Here is a 20,401-nt window from a genome sequence, read left to right on the forward strand (position 1 = left end):
TTTTCATAAGTGGAATCATAAAATATGTTACACAAAATATTTACTTCATAGAGCACAATCATACAATATTTGTCCTTTTGTGTCTGGCTTGCTTCACTCAACATAATGATCTCCAGGTTCATCCATGTTGTCAAATGCCTCATGACTTCACTTCTTCTTACAGATGCATAATAATCCATCATGTGACTACACCACAGTTTGTTTAACCATTCATCAGTTGATGGGCACCTGGGTTGTTTCCAACTTTTGACAATCAATCATGAACAGCGTCACTATAAAAATCGGTGTGCAGATGTCTCTGTGTCACTGCTCTCAGTTCTTCTAGGTATATACCCAGTAGTGTTATTGTAGGGGCACATGGAAAGTCTATATTCAGCTTCTTTAGGGACTGCCAAACAGTCCTTCACAGTGGCTGTACCATTCTGCATTCCCACCAACAGTGAATAAGTGTTCCTATCTCTTCACATCCTTTCCAATACTTGTAATTCTGTCTTTTTTTTTTAAGATTTATTTTATTTATTTCTCTCTCCTTTCCCCCCTAGCAGCCATTCTTATAGGTGCAAAATGATGTCTCACTGTAGTTTTGATTTGTATTTCCCTAATTATTAGTGATGTTGAGCATTTTCTCATGTGTTAATTTTGTTGTTTATTTATTTTTTTGCCATTTGTATTTCTTCTTTGGACAAATGTCTATTCAAGTCTTTCACCCGTTTTTTAATTGAACCATTTGTCTTTTTATTGTTGAGTTATAACACCTCTTTATATATCATTATTATACCCTTATCAGATATGTGATTTCCAAATATTTTCTCCCATTGAGTCAGCTTCGTTTTCACTCTTTTGGCAAAGTCCTGTGAGGGACAAAAGTGTTTAATTTTAAGGAGGTCTCATTTATTTTTCTTTTGCTGTGCATGCTTTGGATATAAGGTCCAAGAAACCACCACCTACCACAAGGGCTTTAAGATGTTTCCCTATATTGTCTTCTAGTAGTTTTATAGTCCTGGGTTTTACATTTAGGTCTTTGATCCACTTTGAGTTGATTCTTGCATAGGGAGCGAGATAGGGGTCCTCTGTCATTCTTTTGTAATAGATATCCAGTTCTCCCAGCACCATTTGTTGAAGGGACTGTTTTGTCGCATTAACAAGACTTTGGCAGGTTTGTCAAAAACCAGTTGGCCGTTGATGTGAGAGTTTATTTCTGGACACTAAAATCTATTCCACTGACCAATGTGTCTATCTTTATGCAAGTACCATGCTGTTTTGAACACTGCAGCTTTGTAATATGTTTCAAGTTGAGGCAGTGAAATTCCTCCCATATTACTCTTCATTTTTAAAATGCTTTTGGTTATTAAGATGCACTTTCCCTTGGAAATATATTTGTTAATTCCCTTTTCTATTTCTATAAAGTATGATGTTGGAATTTTGATTGGTATTGCATTGAATCTATAAATCAATTTGGGCAGGATTGACATCTTCACAGTATTTAGTCTTTCAATCCACAAACGTGGAATGTCTTTCCATTTGTTTAAGTCGTCACTGATTTATTTTAGCATTGTTTTGTAGTTTTCTGCAGATAGGTCCTTTATTTTCCTCTCTTACTCCTCCATAATAACCTCTCCCTTAATGACATAAGGATTTTAATTTCTGTATTTAAACCATTGTTGGAATTAGTTTTTACATTCAAACTATACCACCTCTTAGAGTTTTTAGTTTGCCAAAAGTTTGCCAATGCAAAGTACCAAAAATCTTTTGGCTTTTATATTTCTTTGGGGGATTTCTTTGGGATAAAATCTGACAGTTCCAAGGCCATGAAAAGTCCAAACTGAGGCACCATCAGAGTTGCTTTCTCAACAAAGTCAGCTACTGTTGATCCTGGAATGTTGCCACATGGTGAAGCAAGGTGGCTGACAATCCCTGCCCAGGTTTCAGCCTTCCCAGCTGGGCTCACCTTTTTCTCTTGAGCTGCTCTGTGGGACCAGCCTCTAGGAGCTTTGTGCTTAAGTGATCCTTTAGTCCTCTCTCTCTGGGCATAGGGCTTGCTTCTTCTGGGTTTCCTGTATCAGTCTCGGTTGTTCCATTCTCTTCCCAAATTCAGCTGTAAGCTATCAGGCATATGGTTCATCTCTCCCTGGGGCCTCAGCTGTTTGAGCCTTTCCTTTCTGTCACGGCAGGTTAAAAAATGGCAGAGCTTTCTCTTCCTGTGTTGAGTGTCCATTTACATCAGACCTAGCAAGAGGATGGGAACTCGCCTGAGTCATGCCTCACTGATGTAGTCCAATAAATCCCTATAGCAATCTTTTCAAGTAATCTAATCAAAGCCCCCTTGACAGAATTTAATGCAATCAAAGGGTATCACACCCAGAGGAATAGTCTACAAACATAAGCTTTCTCTTTTTGGGATTCATAAAGTAATCTCAAACTGTCACATAGGGTATAGCAGTTTGATATTGTTTATGAATTCCAAAATAGATATTGATTATGTTTGTGAACTGGTCTGCTCCTCTGGGCATATTAGATTATATTGGATTCAGAGGTTTTACTTCTACTTGATTAAATAATGATTAAGGCCTTGTCAGTAGGATGTTGAGAAAAACTGTACTGCCGAGAAAGGAGGTTAGAGTTTTGACCCTGGAGCCAGGCAAGTAAACACACAGAGAAGCAGATACATGAAGAATGAGAGAAGTTTCCATTAGACACAGCAGAGGCCCTGGGGAAGAGAGACAAGCCATTTGCCTGATAGCCTACAGCTGGACTTGTAGAGAAAGCAGAGCGGCTAAGCCCGAAGAGAAATGAGCCCCAGGAACCCTGAGCCTTGAGAGAAGCAAGCCGTGGGAAGAGAGGAAACCAGGAATCCTGAACACAGCAGACGTCGGCCACCATCTTGCTCCAACAGATGGCAACTTTGATGAGGGAAGTAACTTACGCTTTATGGCCTGGTAACTGTAAGCTTCTACCCCAAATAAATACCCTTGATAAAAACCAACAGATTTCTGGTATTTTGCATAAGCACCCCTTTGGCTGACTAATACACATTCATAAGTGTACAATCCCCTGTATGAAGCAATATTTCATTTTATTTCTTTCAAGTGTATCTCCAGACTCAAGATGTGGTCTCAATACTAACACTTCTGTTGTCTAATCTATAGGTTACTCTTTTAAAGATTTTATGCCCAGGTACCAACTTTTGATTCGTCTGCACATGACTGTTCTCTCACTCCTTCTAACCCTTTGCTCCTTTTCTCCTTATTAGACTTTCCCTACTTTGCTTACATTTTCTCAAGACTCACCAACCACAACCAAATATAAGTTTCCAGATGTGAACATATTATTTGCATCAAACAGGATACCAGCAGGAAAGGACTGGGCCAGCAAGCTCAAATCAGGAGAATTTGAGGAAGGTTTAATAAAGAGATTACAGGCAGACCTCAGAGATACTGTGAGTTCAGTCCCAGACCACCACAATAAAGCAAATATGACATTGAGGTGAGTCACATAAATTGCATATAAAAATTATGCATGTGAAACTTATGTTAACACTATACTGCAGTCTATTAAGTGTGCAATAATATTGCATCTAAAACTAACAATGTACAAACCTTGTTTTAAAATATATTTTATTGCTAAAAAATGCTAACCATCATCTAAGCCTTCATTGAGTCATAATCTTTTTACTGGGGAGGGTCTTGCCTCGATGGTGATGGCTGCTGACTAATCAGGGTGGTGGTTGCTGAAGGTTGGGGTGACTGTGACAATTTTTAAAAGAAGACAACAAGGAAGTTTACCACATCAATTGATCCTTCCTTTCACAAAAGATTTCTCTGTAGCATGCAATGCTGATTGAGAGTATTTTACCCATGGTAGAACTTCTTTCAAAATGGGAGCCAATCCTCTTAAGCCCTGCTGCTGCTTTTTCAACTAAATTTATGTAATCTTCTAAATTCTTTGTTTTTACTTCAGCAATGTTCACAGCATCTTCACCAGGAGTACAGTCCATCTCAAGAAACCACTTGCTCTGCTCATCCTTAAAAAGCAACTCCACATCCATTCAAGTTTTATTATGAGATTGCAGCAATTTCATCAGATCTTCAGGTTCCACTTCTAATTCTAGTTCTCTTGCTGTTTCCACCACATCTGCAGTTACTTCCTCCACTGAAGTCTTAAACCCCTCAAAGTCATCCATGAGGATTGGAATCAACGTCCTCCAAACTCCTCTTCATGTTGATACTTCAACCTTCTCCCATGAATCATGTATGCTCATAATAGTATCTAGAATGAAACTGAATCCTTTCCATAGGTTTTCAATTTATTGTTCCAGATGTACCAGGGAAATCATTATCTATAGCAGCTATAGCCTTATGAAATGTATTTCTTAAATAATAAGACTTTAAAGTCTAAATGCCTCATTGATCCGTGTGCCACAGAATGGATGTTGTGTTAGCAAACACAAAACAACATTCATTTTGTTGTACAACTCTATCAGAGCTCTTGGGTGGCCAGGTGTATTGTCAAGGAGCCATATTATTTTGAGAGGAATCTTACTGTTCCGAGCAGTAGGACTCAACAGTGGGCTTAAAATATTCAATAAGCCATGTTGTAAACAGATGTGCTATCAGTCAGGCAGAGTATATTCAGCCTGTAGACTCTTAAGGGCCCTAGATTTTTGAAATGGTAAATGAGCATTGCCTTCAACTTAAAATCACCAGCTGCATTAGCCCCTAACAAGAGAGTTGGCTTGTCCTTTGAAGCCTTGAAGTCAGGCATTGACTTCTCCTCTCTGTGAAAGTCCTAGATGGCATCTTATTCCAAAATAAGGCTGTTTTTTCTACATTGAAAATCTATTGTTTAGTGGAACCACCGTCATCAATTATCTTAGCTTGATCTTCTGGAAAACTTGCTGTGGCTTTCACATTAGCACTTGCCCCTTCACCGTGCACTTTTATGTTATAGAGACAATTTCATTCCTTAAACCTCCTGAACCAGCCTCTGTTAGTGTCAAACTTTTCTTCCACAGTTTCCTCAACTTTCTCAACCTTCATTGAATTGAAGAGACTTAGGGCCTTGCTCTGGGTGGGCTTTGGCTTAAGGTTTGTAACAGGTTTGATCTTCTATACAGAGCACTAAAACTTGCTCCAAATCGGCAATAAGGCTGTTTTGCTGTCTTATTATCCACGTATACACTGGAGTAGCACTTTTAATTCCCTTCAAGAACTTTTCCTTTGCATTCACAACTTGGCTAACTCTTTGGTGCAAGAGGCCTGGCTTTCAGCCTATCTCAGCTTTTGCATACCTTCCTCACTAAGCTTATCATTTCTAGCTTTTGATTTAAAGTGAAAGATGTACGACATTCCTTCCACTTGAATGCTTAGAGGCCACTGTAGGGTTATTACTTGGCCTAATTTCAATGTTCTTGTGTCTCAGGGAATAGGGAAGCCAGCGGAGAGGGAGAGAGACAGAGAACGGCCAGTTGTTGGAGCAGTCAGAACACACAACGTTAACCCATTAAGTTTGCTGTCTTATATGGGTGCAGTTCGAGGTGCCCCAAACAATCACAATAGTAGCATCAAAGAATGCTGATTACAAATCACCATATCAGATATAATAATGGTGAAAAAGTTAGAAATATTGTGAGAATTACCAAAACATGACACAGAGATACAAACTGAGCACTGTGGGAAAAGTGGTGCTGATAGATGAGGTCATTATGTGGTTGCCACAGACCTTCAATTTGTAAAAATCACAATATCTGTGGAGTTCAATAAAACGATTTGCAATAAAACAAGGTATTCCTCTAGTTCAGGGCTTCTTAACCTTTTTTGTTCCATGGACCTCTTTGCCAGTCAGGTGAAAACCACAGACCCCTTACAAGTCTACACTATACTATGTATTATCTAATAAATATATCACACCTGCATCAACACGTCCCTACAAGAATAATGTTTTGTTTTGTTTTTAATTTCAATTCAAGCTCACGGACCCCTTGTTAGAATCCCTGCTGTAGTCAGAAAGGTATGGTCAGAGTAATGCTGAAACCCGAGGCTTGCAAAAACGGACTATTAACGTCCCTAGATTTGAGGGAGGCAACAATTACCAGAACGCAGAAGGTGAGAGTCCAAAAGTGGCATGCAGAGGATTCCTTGAGAAGTTTTGTGACCTTTGATCTAGGGAAGCAGCAACCTTGAGGAATGCCTGCTAGGAAAGAACCAGAAGCATAAATACCCCGGCTTCTCTCTTCTCCATCTCTAATCCCTTAGCACAGTTCCCTCCTAGGGATCCCAACTAGAAGCCAAAGGGCACAAGAATGCTTGATATAGGCACTCCAGGTCATCTGCCCTGAGCAAAAACAGGGTGGGAAGAAGGTGGAGAGTGGCTCTAGAAGATCTAACAGAATTATCCAGTACACTGTGTTTCTATGCAAGGGGGGATAAATGATATCAACTTTTATTTCTATTATGCTTTCCAAATATGTTGTGACAACAGTAGCATCTTGGCAATATGCTCTTTTTTTCAAAAAGATTTATTTTTTATTTATTTCTCTCCCCTTCCTCCCCACCCCCAGTTGTCTGTTCTCTGTGTCCATTCGCTGTGTGTTCTTCTGTGACCGCTTCTATCCTTATCAGCAGCACCAGGAATCAGTGTTTCTTTTTGTTGCATCATCTTGTTGATGTCAGCTCTCCGTGTGGGCAGCGCCATTCTTAGGCAGGCTGCACGTTTTTACACGCTGGGCGGCTCTCCTTACAGGGTGCACTCCTTGTGCGTGGGGCTCCCCCACACGGGGGACATCCCTGTGGCAACCCAACTCGAACTGGTTTAAGGGAAAAAAAAAAGAGAGAGAGGTTTATTGGTTTAAGGCATTATTATATCCAAGTGCTCAAAACCATCCATTCAGAAATCTGTCACTGCTGTTCTCAGCCCTGCTCTCCTCTGTGTGGCTTCATCATCAGGCAGTCTTCCCACGTGGCATCTAGGAGGACTTCTGGCAGTTCCAGGCCTTTATCCTACCAGCTTAGCAATTCCAGGGGAAAGATTGCCTCTTTCAAAATAGTCCAGCAGAAGTCCTGAGTCTCCTTGGAGCGAGCTGGGGTCAAATACTTCCTTCTTCCTGAATCATCACAGCAGCTGGGGAATGCTGATTTTTCTGAAATGGATCATAAGCTTGTTCCTGAAGCTCCACCCAAACTATATGAACTAAACGTGGAGGAAAAATGCTACCTTATAGGAATTCAGTGTGCTTTGATCAGAAGAGGGATGGAGGTTGAGCCATCCTCTCTGCAATTTTAGTACTGATTCCTGGGAAGGGCTACTAGCTCCACTTCATCCAGAGAAGCCCACTTATTCCTATCTTTTCTTTCTGGTCTCTACACCAGTTCCCTATCTACAAGATAATAGCAGTCACAATCCCAGAATTATTATATCTCATTGCTCTTAGAATATAAAAGGCTTTTTGAACATGTAAGTAGAATACATACAGCAAACACATGCTTATTTTCCCAAAACCAAGATTCAGTAAAAGAGAATTCCCTCTGGACAGCTTGGTTGTGTTGTCCTGTAATTGATTATGTTTCTCGAAGAGTTTATTAAAGTAACCAGTAGACATACAGAGGTGAATCACAATGCTGGTGACAATGCTGGTGAAATAGAAAGATCTCTGGTTAGAGAGGGAGAAAATCCATATTTCAGACCCGACTCTGTTGCTAACAATAGGCCCCAGTTTGTCCATCTGTAAAATGAGGTTGGACAAGATCTCTCAGGTCTATCTGCAAGAATTTAGAATTCTATTTTAAGATATGCATCATCAAAGAGACAGTAGGATAGGAGTATCGTTTATTTGGGTGAGAGAATTCAAGGTCCTTAGGCTATAGCTATGGGCCAAAGACAAGAGGAAGAATTATAGTTCCAAATTCCATATACTTAAAGAAGTTTAAAGTTGGAAGGAATCTTAGACATCTTTAAGTCCAAGTCATCTATTTTACAGATAGAAAACTGAGGCCCCAGATGTTAAATGATTTATTCAACAGCAGAACACAATAGCAGAGATGGAACCTCCATGTGCTTCTTCTAACCCAGCTATGCCTTTTCTTTTTCTGAACAAGTGTGACTTTAAAATACACATCACTTGACATTTGTATGATGCTATACACAGTTACATGGCACAGATGTCTTTTTCTGGTCACAAGAGGAAAAAATACGTTGATGGGGTCTAGCTGTCAACATGCTAATCCAGGGGTCTATCTTAGGATCATTCACGGGAGGACAATCAGATACATTTCTTAATGCAATGCAACATGAAATACCCAACATCACATAAGATATATTCTTGTTAACAATGTTTAACTTGAGGGAAGTGGATGTAGCTGAATGGTTGAGCACCTGCTTTGCATGTTTGAGGTCCTGGATTCAATCCCCAGTACCTCCTAAAACTTGAATTGAATCAAACCTTAAAATCCAATTTATGATTTATATGAAATAGAGGGCATAGAAGAACGAGCTGGACCCTATCACAAGAAGAGAGTCAGGAAGCGGACTTGGCCCAGTGGTTAGGGCGTCCGTCTACCACATGGGAGGTCCGCGGTTCAAACCACGGGCCTCCTTGACCCGTGTGGAGCTGGCCCACACATAATGCTGATACACGCAAGGAGTGCTATGCCACGCAGGGGTGTCCCCACGTAGGGGAGCCCTACGCGCAAGGAGTGCGCCCCGTAAGGAGAGCTGCCCAGCGCAAAAGAAAGTGCAGCCTGCCCAAGAATGGCGCCGCACACACAGCTGACACAACAAGAAGAAGCAACGAAAAGAAACACAGATTCCCATGCCGCTGACAACAGAAGCAGACAAAGAAGAACACGCAGCAAAAAGACACAGAGAACAGACAACTGGGGCCAGGGGGTGGGGGAAGGGGAGAGAAATAAATAAAATAAATAAATAAATCTTAAAAAAAAAAAAAGATAAATCCAGAAAATGGGGCACTCCCATCCACTAATCAATGTCATGATTAAAAGAACCTTAAATACCATAAGACCCCACAGGCAATGCAGGGTCCTGGATTAGATCCTGGTTTGGACAAAAGAGCAATTGGGGAAATATTGAATGTGGGTTAGACATTAGATAATATTAGTGTACTATATTTAGTTTTGTTGGGTATTATATTTTTATTCCAGCTATAAAAGAAATATTTTTTAAAGATGCGTATTGAAGTATTTAGAAGTGGAATGTCATGATGTCTTTATATATACTTCATAAAATTATGGTAACATATACACAACACACAATTTCCAATTTTAACAACTACCATGTGTACAATTCAGTGATATTAACCGCATTCACAATATTGTGCTTCCGATACCACCATTACCAAAACTTTCTCATCACCCCAAAAAGAAATTCTGTATCCATCAAACAATAACTCCCCATTTCTACATCCCCCCGCCCCTGGTAACCTATAATCCTCAGTCTCTAGGTATTTGCTTGTTCTAAATTAAGTTTAAATACTTCAGCAAAAAATAATGAATTGAGTTGATAGAGAAAAAATCCTCTTCCAATAAAGTGCTGGGCACACAAGAGAGGGAAAAAGCAGTGTGTCCAAGTTGTACCAACTGTCAGGGTAAAACCTGCACGGATCTCCTCGGCAGGGAACGGGCTGCATTGTTCTCAGCATTTCCTTCCCGTATAGGTTCCCTTCGGACTCCCTTAGGGTTGCAAAATGTCTTAGAAACCAGAGCCTCTGCCAATCCAGTGATGTCCCCTGAGAGAGGAGGACCCAAGTGAACCACTGCGGATGGCTGGAGGAGGCAGATTTCAGCTGGATGAAAAGCAAAATGGAACCAACTACTTTGAGAAGCCGTGAAATTCCCCTTTCTGTAAGTGTGAAGCACAAGCTGGGGCCCTGTTGGGGATAGTCTGAGGAGGAGGAGGCCGGCCGTGGTGACGGCTACAGTCCCCAGCAGCCTCAGATGCCAGAACCCAGGACAAGGGTAACGAAGGGGCTGGCGATGGCGAGCACAGAACAGAGCTGCCGGCGTGGGGGCTGCCAGCGCAAGGGGATCCGGGCCGACCAGCGGGGCCTCCAGCTAATTTTCTGATCTCTGGTTTTCCTCCGGCCTTGCTTCTCAGTGCTGCTTCCTGTCTCTTACCATCTGGAGAAGCCAATTTCCTTCAGCTGTTGATTTCACTTGATAAGGAGAGGGAGGGGAGCCCCTGCCAAGTTGTCACGAGGTCTGGCCTCAGGCAGAAGCCAGGAGCTTAGTCTTGACACTTCCTCCCCCCATTCCCATCTGATCCTATCGACCTGCGAGGAGGGAGAACCAAATTATTGCAAGGTTTGTTTTAAATTTTCCAAATGCTATATTCAAAGCCAACAAAGAGCAGCGACCAGCATGTTTGCTGTCTCCATTGAGAACAAAATAAGTCAGTTCACAGGAACAAACCGGACCCTAGGGCCACTTTCTCCTGGGCTTGGACGGGATATCAAGATGGATAGATGTTTCTCCTGCCCTCGAAGCATTCACAGACTTCAACTGCAGCTGAAAAGCTAGGCATTAAATATGAAGGAGAACTCACAGAAAAACATTCTTAGTCCTGAATTATCAGGAGAGGATATAGAATCTCCCTGGAAACAACAAACACTATATGCCATGTTGTGTCTTATCCAGCTGGGGTGGTTTAGATGCAGCCATAGGCCAGGGGTAGGGAAATGGCCACAGACCAGTGACCCCATGGTGGTCTTGTCGAGACTCAGGATTCTAGAAGTTGATTTCCCTGTGAGTCTCTCCTGGCCCAAGAGAAGAAAAGAAACTCCCCTCCCCTCACAGAAGGCCTGGAAGTAGTCAACGCCCAGTTCTGTCCTGATAGGATGTGCCAGGTCTTGCCTCGCAATAGCCCCAGGACCCCCAAATATCCAATTTGTCCCAAGGTCTAATTCCAGTCAACATGCTCATGAAAAAGGAGCCTGGGTGCTCTTGAAAAGAAAATAGAAATAAGAAATGATGCTTTAAAAGCAGTCTATTGTTTAGACATTGCATGTCATTATCTTACTTAAGTATCTCAATTCCGCCATGGAGTTAAGGTAGGCATTATTAATAACCATTTACAGATGAGAAAACTGGGCTCAGAGAAGGTAAGTGACTTGCTCAAAATCACACAGCATTAAAGTCAAGCATGTGTCCTATGGCCTAGTCCTATCAGGCCAAAGATGATAAACTCCCACACACTTTCCACTACACCACAGTGCCTCTGTAGTCGTAAGCTGGGTGGGAGAGATTGTACAAGGCCATTGTATTAGTCAGCCAAAGGAATGCTGATGCAAAATACCAGAAATTGGTTGGTTTTTATAAAGGCATTTATTTAGGGTAGGAGCTTGCAGATAGCAGGCCATAAAGCTTAGGTTATTTCCCACACCAAAGTCTGTTTCCACGTGTTGGAGCAAAATGGCTGCTGTCAGGGCTCAGGCTTCCTGGGTTCCTTTCTTCCCCGGTATTGCTTCTCTCCGGGCTCAGCGTTCCTCTCTTCCTAGGGCCGGCTTCTCTTTACTCTGTGAGCTTACTTCCTGGGGCTCCAGCTTAAGGCTTCAGCATCAAACTCCAATATCAAAACTCCAACGTCAAAAACCCTCAACTCTGTCCTTTGTCATGCCTTTTATCTGTGAGTCCCCATGTACCAAGGGGTGGGGACTAAACAACACCCTACTGACTGTGGCTCAGTCAAAGCCCTAATCATAATTTAATCACACCCGGGTACAGACCAGTTTACAAACATAATCCAGTATCTATTATTGGAATTCATAACTCTATCGAACTTCTACATTCCACCCTCTGAATTCCAAAAAGACATTACAATATTCAAGAATACCTTAAATCATTAACAATGCAAGTACTAAGTCATATCACAATCAATTTGAAGAAATACAGTTTGCTGTGGGGCAAAGTCCCCCCCGGGTGTAGACCTCTGAAATTACAAAACAATTTATCTGCTTCCAATACACAAATAGACAAAGGATAAACATTTTCATTACGATAACGGGAAATTGGGAGGGAAACATGAGTCACAGTTTCTCTACAGTTCAGGAAACTAGCCGGGCATCCTCTGTTCAATTTTGAAGTCTGAGAATCATTCTTAAGATGATGGTTTCTTCTTCCTAGGGCCTATGGGAACCCACCCTTTCCACTGTCTTGCCCAATGGCCATTTTCTTGGTTCCACCCTCATCAAGCATCTGGGTGTCGACCAAGCTCCAGACCTCACCCTCCAAGAGTGTTGGGGTGATTGCCACACCTTACCCAATCTTTGGGTTAGAGTCTAACCCCCCTAGCACAGTGATACGAGACAACATTCCCCCTAACCTTTGGCATACAGGCCCAACCCTCTCAGAGCCATGGGTTGACCACCTGGTCTTTCCTAATCCATGGGGAACAGGTCCACCCCTGTAAGACCTGTAGGGTGCTGACCTTAACTGTTCTAATCTATGGGGAATGTGCTCTACGTTCTCTGTACCCTGGGGCAGCAAAATTCTCCCAGAACAATGGGCAGAAACATCTCCCTTCTTCAAATGCTGTGGCAAACTCACCCTCTCTGTACACATGGTTAGGGTCCCTCTCTTGGCCCAAGGTGAAGTCTTTTTTTTTTTTTAAGATTTATTTTTTATTTATTTCTCTCCTCTCCCCCTCTTTCCTGTTGTCTGCTCTCTGTGTCCATTCACTGTGTGTTCTTCTGTGTCTGCTTGCATTCTTGTCAGCAGCAGGGGGAATCTGTGTCTCTTTTTGTTGCATCATCTCACTGTGTCAGTACTCCGTGTGTGCAGCGCCACTCCTGGGCAGGCTGCGCTTTTTTCACATGGGGCGGCTCTCCTTGAGGGGCACATTCCTTGCACGTGGGGCTCACAGGGGACACCCCTGTGTGGCACGGCACTCCTTGTGTGCATCAGCACTGCATGTGGGCCAGCTCACCACACTGGCCAGGAGGTCCTGGATTTGAACCCTGGACCTCCCACATGGTAGGCGGATGCTCTATCAGTTGAGCCAAATCCACTTCCCCCAAGGTGAAGCCTTAATTACAGATCTCAGCTTCCATGGTTTTCCTCTTGAAGTCGTTTCCCCTTCAATCTCTTCTTTCCAGGTCCCTTTTATTCCAGGCTGACAGTACTTTTGTTCATACAGCTCTCTCAAAAAGTCTTTTGGTTTAGCATGCAGGAAGCAGGGGTCAAAGCCATCAGACAGTAAGACTTTCCACAAGTCTTTCTGACATAACTGCATCTTCATTCCTGAATGAGCAACGACCAGAAAGTCAGACTCTCAAAATTCTGACGCTTCATAGAAAACATGATATTTAAGGCTCAACTCACCACAGAGTGTGGGTTTGGCACTGAAGTGGGACTAAGGAACTTAGTTAACTTTTTCTCTCTGTGGGTTACCTCCTACTACAGGGCATCCCAAAGCACCCACCCCACTGAAATGTGTTGCTACTGCCCCCTGCTGGGCAACGCAGGTGCACCCGGGGCACAGGGATTCCTTTGGAGGGAGCACCTTTCCACACCAGAGGTTGGAGAGGGGATTCTAAGCGGTAGGCAATAAAACAAGGTATTTTAAACAAGCAGATACTAAAACACGTCTTTGCAGGAAATATCTGAAACATCTGGCTTAAAATCAGCATTCAGGCCTGTTAGAGGGGTCAAGTGAGGGCAAAGAGGAGTTGGAAGACTTTTAATGAGGCTTAGGCTACCTGTCTCCTCTTGGCCCGTCTGAAACATTAACCTCCTTAAGCGCAGTGTTTTATGTGGGGAAAATCTTCAAAGACTACATGGGTAAGAGAATAATATTCAAACTCTTCAGCAAACCTTTTCTTACCTTTATTACAAAGTCCAAAGGCCAACCCCAACCTACCTTTTTACTTTGCCTTTCACTGCTCTTCCTTGCACAGGCTGCATTCCCATCAAACTAGATTCTTCACTCTTCCCACACTCTCCCTCTTTTTTCCCACTGTCCGTTCAGTATGAATACTTCTCTCCTTCCCTCCCCTCACATACTTACAGTTCTATGAATTTCATGCATTGTGCAGTACAAAATTACGAAACAAAAACTGACAAAAATGAAGCAAGACAGATCTATATTACAAGAAAAACAGTAGCCTCTTCATTGTATGTGGTATCTTTTGAGTTGTTTCTATGTGCCTATAATGTATATTCAAAAATAATAAATTAATTAAAGCTTCTGTTTTTGGGTTTTTTTTTTTTTATAAGGTACCAGGGACTGGTGATTGAACCTGGGACCTCATATGGGAAAGACAGTGCTCAACCCCTGAGCCACATCGGCTCCCCTGAGTTATTTTTTTCATTTGCTTTGCTTGTTGTTTATTTTTTTGTTTTTTTTAGGAGGCACCAGGAACTGGACCCAGGACCTCCCATGTGAGAAGCAGGCGTTCAACTGCTTGAGCCACATCTGTTCCCCTTAAAGGGTCATTTTTAGTCAGAAATATAGTAATAGAAATCTTATCCTGTAATATTTATCCGATGATTTTAAAAGTTCAGAATAAATTAGAGAATGAGCACAAAGCAAAATTGTGATTTAAAATATGAAAGAGGATTAAATATAAAAACAATTTTCAAAAATAAAAAATATATAACAGGAGCCATGTGACATGGAGAATAGATTGAATCTCTAACCTATTTTTTTTTAAGTCTCAAAAAAAAAAAAAGGAGATAATGGTGAAGAAGAACTGTTTGAAAAGATATTAGTTGACCTGGTTATCCACATACAAAAAAATGACATTGGACCTTAATTCACACCATAAACAAAAATTAATTCCAAATGGATTGTAGACCTAAATGTAAGAGCTAAAACTGTAAAACTTTTAGAAGAAAAATAAATCTTCATGACCTTGGATTAGACAGTATTTCTTAGATATGACACCAAAAGCTTCGGTGACACAAAAAGAGATAAATTGGGCTTCATCCAAAATGAAAGATTTTGTACTTCAAAAGAACTCCATCATTTCAGATTATATAAAGAGCCCTTAAAACTCAGTAATAAAAAGACAACTCACTTTAAAATGGACAAAGGGGCTGCCACCACCAGAGCCCTGTAGTTTGTGGCATCAAGGAGAATGGAGACCAAACCTGTAATAACCTGTCTTAAAACCCTCCTCATTGGAAAGCGGACTTGGCCCAGTGGTTAGGGTGTCCGCCTACCACATGGAAGGTCCGCGGTTCTAAACCCTGGGCCTTCTTGACCCATGTGGAGCTGGCCCACACGCAGTGCTGATGCGCGCAAGGAGTGCCCTGCCACGCAGGGGTGCCCCCCGCGTAGGGGAGCCCCACGCACAAGGAGTGTGCCCTGTAAGGAGAGCCGTCCAGTGCAAAAGAAAGTGCAGCCTGCCCAGGAATGGTGCCGCACACACGGAGAGCTGACACAACAAGATGATGCAACAAAAAGAAGCACAGATTCCCGTGCCGTTGACAACAACAGAAGTGGGCAAAGAAGAACACACAGCAAATGGACACAGAGAACAGACAACTGGGGGTGGGGGTGAGGGTGGGGGTGGGGGTGGGTGGGGAGAAGAGAGAAATAAAATAAACCTTTAAAAAAAAAAAGAATGTATATTAAAAAAAACCGTCCTCATTATCTACTCCTTCATCTTCTGGATCACTTAAGTGATTCTGCAGACTGTAGGCGTCTGAGGCAAACTCACTCTGGGCACCTATATCTCCCTCATTTCTGAGAACTCCACCAATGCTCCTATGTGCTCATTGGAACTGGCACCACTTTTGTCGCTTTTGGCCTGTTTGGATGCTTTGCTACAGCTGCGGCAGCCCATGGATGCTGAAACTGAATGCCATGTTTTTGTCCCTGGTGTTCCTGGTTGAGCTCGTAGCTGGCATTTCAGTGTTTGTGTTTCATCATGAGACCAAGGACACCTTCCTGAGGACTTACACAGACACCACGCAGAATTACAGTGGGAATGATGGATCATGTACAGCGCAGCCTGAGCTGCTGCAGCATGCACAACTACACCACCTGGACTAGCAGCTCCCACTTCCTAGAGCATAGCATCCTCCCCTCCCCAGTTGCTACATGAACAAAACCAATTGTAATCCCCAGGATCTATACAACCTGACCATGGCCATCACCAAAGTTAACCAGAAGAGTTGTGATGATCGGATGACTACTTTCATGGAGACTAACATAGGAATCATTGCTGGTGTGGTGTTTAGAACCACATTCTGCCTATTGATTGGCATGCTGCTGGCCTGCTGTCTGTCTTGATTCATCATGCTCAACCAATATGAGATGGTGTAAGAAGTCTTCAAGAACGACGGAATAAGAGGCCTGTTTTTAAAAGGATCTGCAGCAATCCAAAAAAAATGTTAAAGCACAGAACATAATATATACCTGCTCCCATTCCCCCTTCCCCCATGACAGTTTGAATTTTGTGCATCCCAGAAAAGATTATTTTTTAACTAATCCATTCCTGTGGGTGTTAGACCCTTTGAATGCATTAAATCCGCTTAAAGCACCTTGAATAAATCACTTGATCAGATTGCTTTTGAGTGGACTATGCCAGTGAGACGTGACTCAGGTTGGGTGTCTTCCCTTTTACTGGAGTCTTACGTAAATGGAGACACAGAAAAGGGAGTTCTTCCATTTTGACCCAGTCATGGAAGAGAGAGGACTCCAGGTTCACCTACAGTTGCAGAAAGACAGAGAAGCTCCTTGAGGCTCAAGAAAAGGAGGCCCAGGGGGAGATTCCTGATTGCCCACAGCTGAGTGATGGGCAGATCCGCCATCTTCACCGTGTGGCAGGACTCTAGGATCTGCTAGCAGCTGACCTCTGGTGAGAAAGCATCTCTCATGATGCCTCAATTTACACATTTTTGCAGCCTTGAAACTATATGTTTTACCCCAAATAAACCTCCTTTATAAAAGTCAACCCATTTCTGGTATTTTTCCACTGGCAGCCTCTGGCAAACTAAGACACCCCACATCCCCAGCATGCGGTCAACATTCCTGTTAGTCTGTGCTCCACCTGTCAGCCCACATCATGTGTAGCATTCCATTTTGTGAAGTCCCGTTGTTTCATGGCATGTAGCCAGGTCCCCCTGCAGCTGGTCCTAGTGGATCGCACCCCAGGGCCCTGTGCAGGCCAGCTTCTTCCATATGTACTTGTATAATGACTGAGGATGACTGGCCATCATACCATCACCGGCCCCATTGGGCCCTACATGTAGTTTGGGACCCTCCTATGAGCCCTTTTACAATGGTCAATAAATGTAGCACACCTTTCTGTAGTAGATAAACAGACTATAGATACCTGCTCTCTTAGCTTAATCTCATTTGGTTTGGTTGTCCTGTTACTAAGGCTCTTTCCTACCTTCTTCAGATTGCCCAGGACATGTAAATAAATACATTGGTAATTACCATGAGATGACAAAGGACAATTGTTGAGCTTTAGGTGGCCTCCTTGCTCATTACTGATGCCTGGGTATGTCCACCTTTAGCTCACCTTTGCCTTGCAGATGAAACCTGCAAAATCCTGTTTTAAAGCTGTGTTGTTGCTTCTCTTGAAGGTAATAATATTACTTTTGTTCTTCCCTGGTTAATTACTGTCGTGTTATTTCAGTTCTTCTTTCCATATATTTTCTTATATTGACGTTACAGACATTGAGGCCCTCATCAGGTCAATATAAAAATGAGTGTGAGGGGAGAACCAAAGTCAAGATATCTTAAAAAAAACTTTAAAAATAATGCTTCTGTCTGGCTTGCTAACAAGAACGCATTGGGAAGCAGATGTGGCTCAAGCCATTGGGTTCCCATCTACCACATAGGAGGTCCAGGGTTCGATACCTGGGCCTCCTGGGGAAGGCAAGCTGGCCCGTGTGGCGAGCTGGCCCACATGGAGTGCAATATGATGATGACACAACAAAAAGAGACACAGAGGAGAGATAATAAGAGATGCAGCAGATCAGGGACCTGAGGTGGCTCAAGAGAATGTTCACCTCTCTCCCATTCCGGAAGGTCCCAGGATCGGTTCCCGGGGCCCCTAATGAGAATACAAGCAGACACAGGAGAACACACAGAGAATGGATGGACACAGAGAGCAGACAACCGGGGGGGAGGGGGCATAAATAAATAAATATTTTTTTAATTAAAAAAAAAATGCATTGATATTGTGAACATTTGTGATACATGTATTAATAAATAGAGCCATTACAAAAAATGGGCAAAGGATTTGAATAGATGTTTACTCACAGAAGATATACAAATGAACAATAATCACAAGAAAAAAGGCTCAACATCATTCAAAACCACAATGAGATACCCCATTCATATACACCAGCGTGGCTAGAATAAAAAATAATAATGATAAACAAAAAAAAACAAGTGCTAGTGAAGATGTGGACAAATTGGGACCTTCATACATTGCTGTTGGTTTGTAAAATGGTACCGCTGCTTTGGAAAACAGTTTGGCAGTTCCTCAAAAATTTAAACATAAGGTTGCCACCTAATCCAGTAATTCTACACCAAGGTATATACCCAAGGGAATTGAAAACATAATGTTCCTATGAAAACTTATACATAAATGTTCACAGCAGCATTATTTGTAATAGCCAAAGAATAGAAACAATCTAAATGTCCATCAACTGATGAATAAATAATCAAAATGTGCTATAGCATACAATGGAATATTTTTTAGCCATAAAAAGGAATGAAATACTACTTCATGTTATTACAAGGATGAAACATTATGTTAAGTGAAAGAACCCAGACACAAAAGACTGCATATCGTTTATATGAAATGTTCAAAATAGGCAACTCCATAGACAAAAAGTAAATTAGTGATGTGCAGATTGACTACTTGGTATGCTTTTTCCTACGTGATGATAAAAATATTTTGGAATTAGTTGTATTGGTTGCACAATTTTATAAATATACTAAAACCCCCTGAATTGTACACTTTAAAATGGTGAATATTATGGTATGTGAATTTAACCTCAATAAAGCTGTAAAAACATAATAGTCGAGAATTTTCTGGAAATGAAAAAAAAAACATGAGTACTTATATAAAAAGTTCATACCTAATACCAAGCAGGATAAGTAAAAATAAATTTGCACCCAGACACATTGTGAAATGGGGGATCAATAATGATAGAAAAAATCTTAATAGCTAGCCGAAGGAAAATAGAAGACTACAGAGGAGAGATTGACCAACAGCAAACGTCTCATGGCCAACCGTTCATGCCAGAAGATAACGGCATAATGTTTCAAAGTGCTAAGAAAAAGGATCTGTTAACTTTAAATTGGTTTCATCTGCCGAACTATTATTCAAGAATGAGGACAAAATAAAGGTGTGCTGTGGGCATTCAAAAATTAGGAGAGTCTCACTAACAGACATACATCAGCTGCTCTGATCTTTGATTCTAAATGCCATTCCCCACTAAAAGGAACCATAGCTCCTTGGGAAAACAGTTGATTCCAGGTCTGAGGCAAGCAAAGTACAAGGTAAACCTAGGACATCTTGTTATGCTAGAAATTTATCCTATAGATAAATGCGTATGTACATTAGAGCAGGAAGCAGACTTGGCCCAGTGGTTAGGGCGTCCGTCTACCACATGGGAGGTCCGCGGTTCAAACCCCGGGCCTCCGTGACCCGTGTGGAGCTGGCCCATGCGCAGTGCTGATGTGCGCAAGGAGTGCCCTGCCATGGAGGGGTGTCCCCAGCGTAGGGGAGCCCCACGCGCAAGGAGTGCGCCCCGTAAGGAGAACCACCCAGCGCGAAAGAAAGTGCAGCCTGCCCAGGAATGGTGCCACCCACATGGAGAGTTGACACAGCAAGATGATGCAACAAAAGGAAACACAGATTTCCATGCTGCTGACAACAACAGAAGTGGACAAAAAGAACACACAGCAAATAGACACAGAGAACAGAAAACTGGGGGGGGGGGGAGGGAAGGGTAGAGAAATAAAAATAATTAATTAATTAATTTATTAAAATATGTACATTAGAGCGTCTCTGTAATAACAAAAGACTGGAATCACTGTCCATCAATAGGGAATGTGTGAAAAAAGGGCGGGCCATCCACGCCCTGGATACCATGCATTAGTGTGAGGAAGAAGTTTACATGGCGATTCAGAGCAGAGGCAAGTTCTACCACTTTCCAGGTCTGTGACCCTGAGCAAGTTATTCAACCTCTCCAAGCTTCAGTTTCCCTGTCTAAAAGAGTAATAATAACAATGCCTACCTCATAAGGCTGTTCTAAGGTTGCTGAAGATGAGGTCAACATAGATATATTGAGCTCCTAATCACCATTAATAGCTAATAGGAAAAGGTAATAGGAAACAAACTTCATTCTCAACTAAAACAAAACAAAACAAAACAAAAGAACACCGAAGTTCCTGTAAGGAAGAAATGCTTCTTTCCTATTCC

At 42.1% G+C, this 20,401-nt stretch overlaps 1 pseudogene; it reads left to right on the plus strand.

Moving 5' to 3' along the window:
- Nucleotides 1-15,048: 15,048 nt before the first annotated feature.
- Nucleotides 15,049-16,275, plus strand: LOC101437754 (tetraspanin-7-like; annotated as a pseudogene).
- The last annotated feature ends 4,126 nt before the right edge of the window (nt 16,276-20,401 follow it).

Source organism: Dasypus novemcinctus, chromosome 4 (genome assembly GCF_030445035.2).
Source record: "Dasypus novemcinctus isolate mDasNov1 chromosome 4, mDasNov1.1.hap2, whole genome shotgun sequence".
NCBI lineage: Eukaryota > Metazoa > Chordata > Mammalia > Cingulata > Dasypodidae > Dasypus > Dasypus novemcinctus.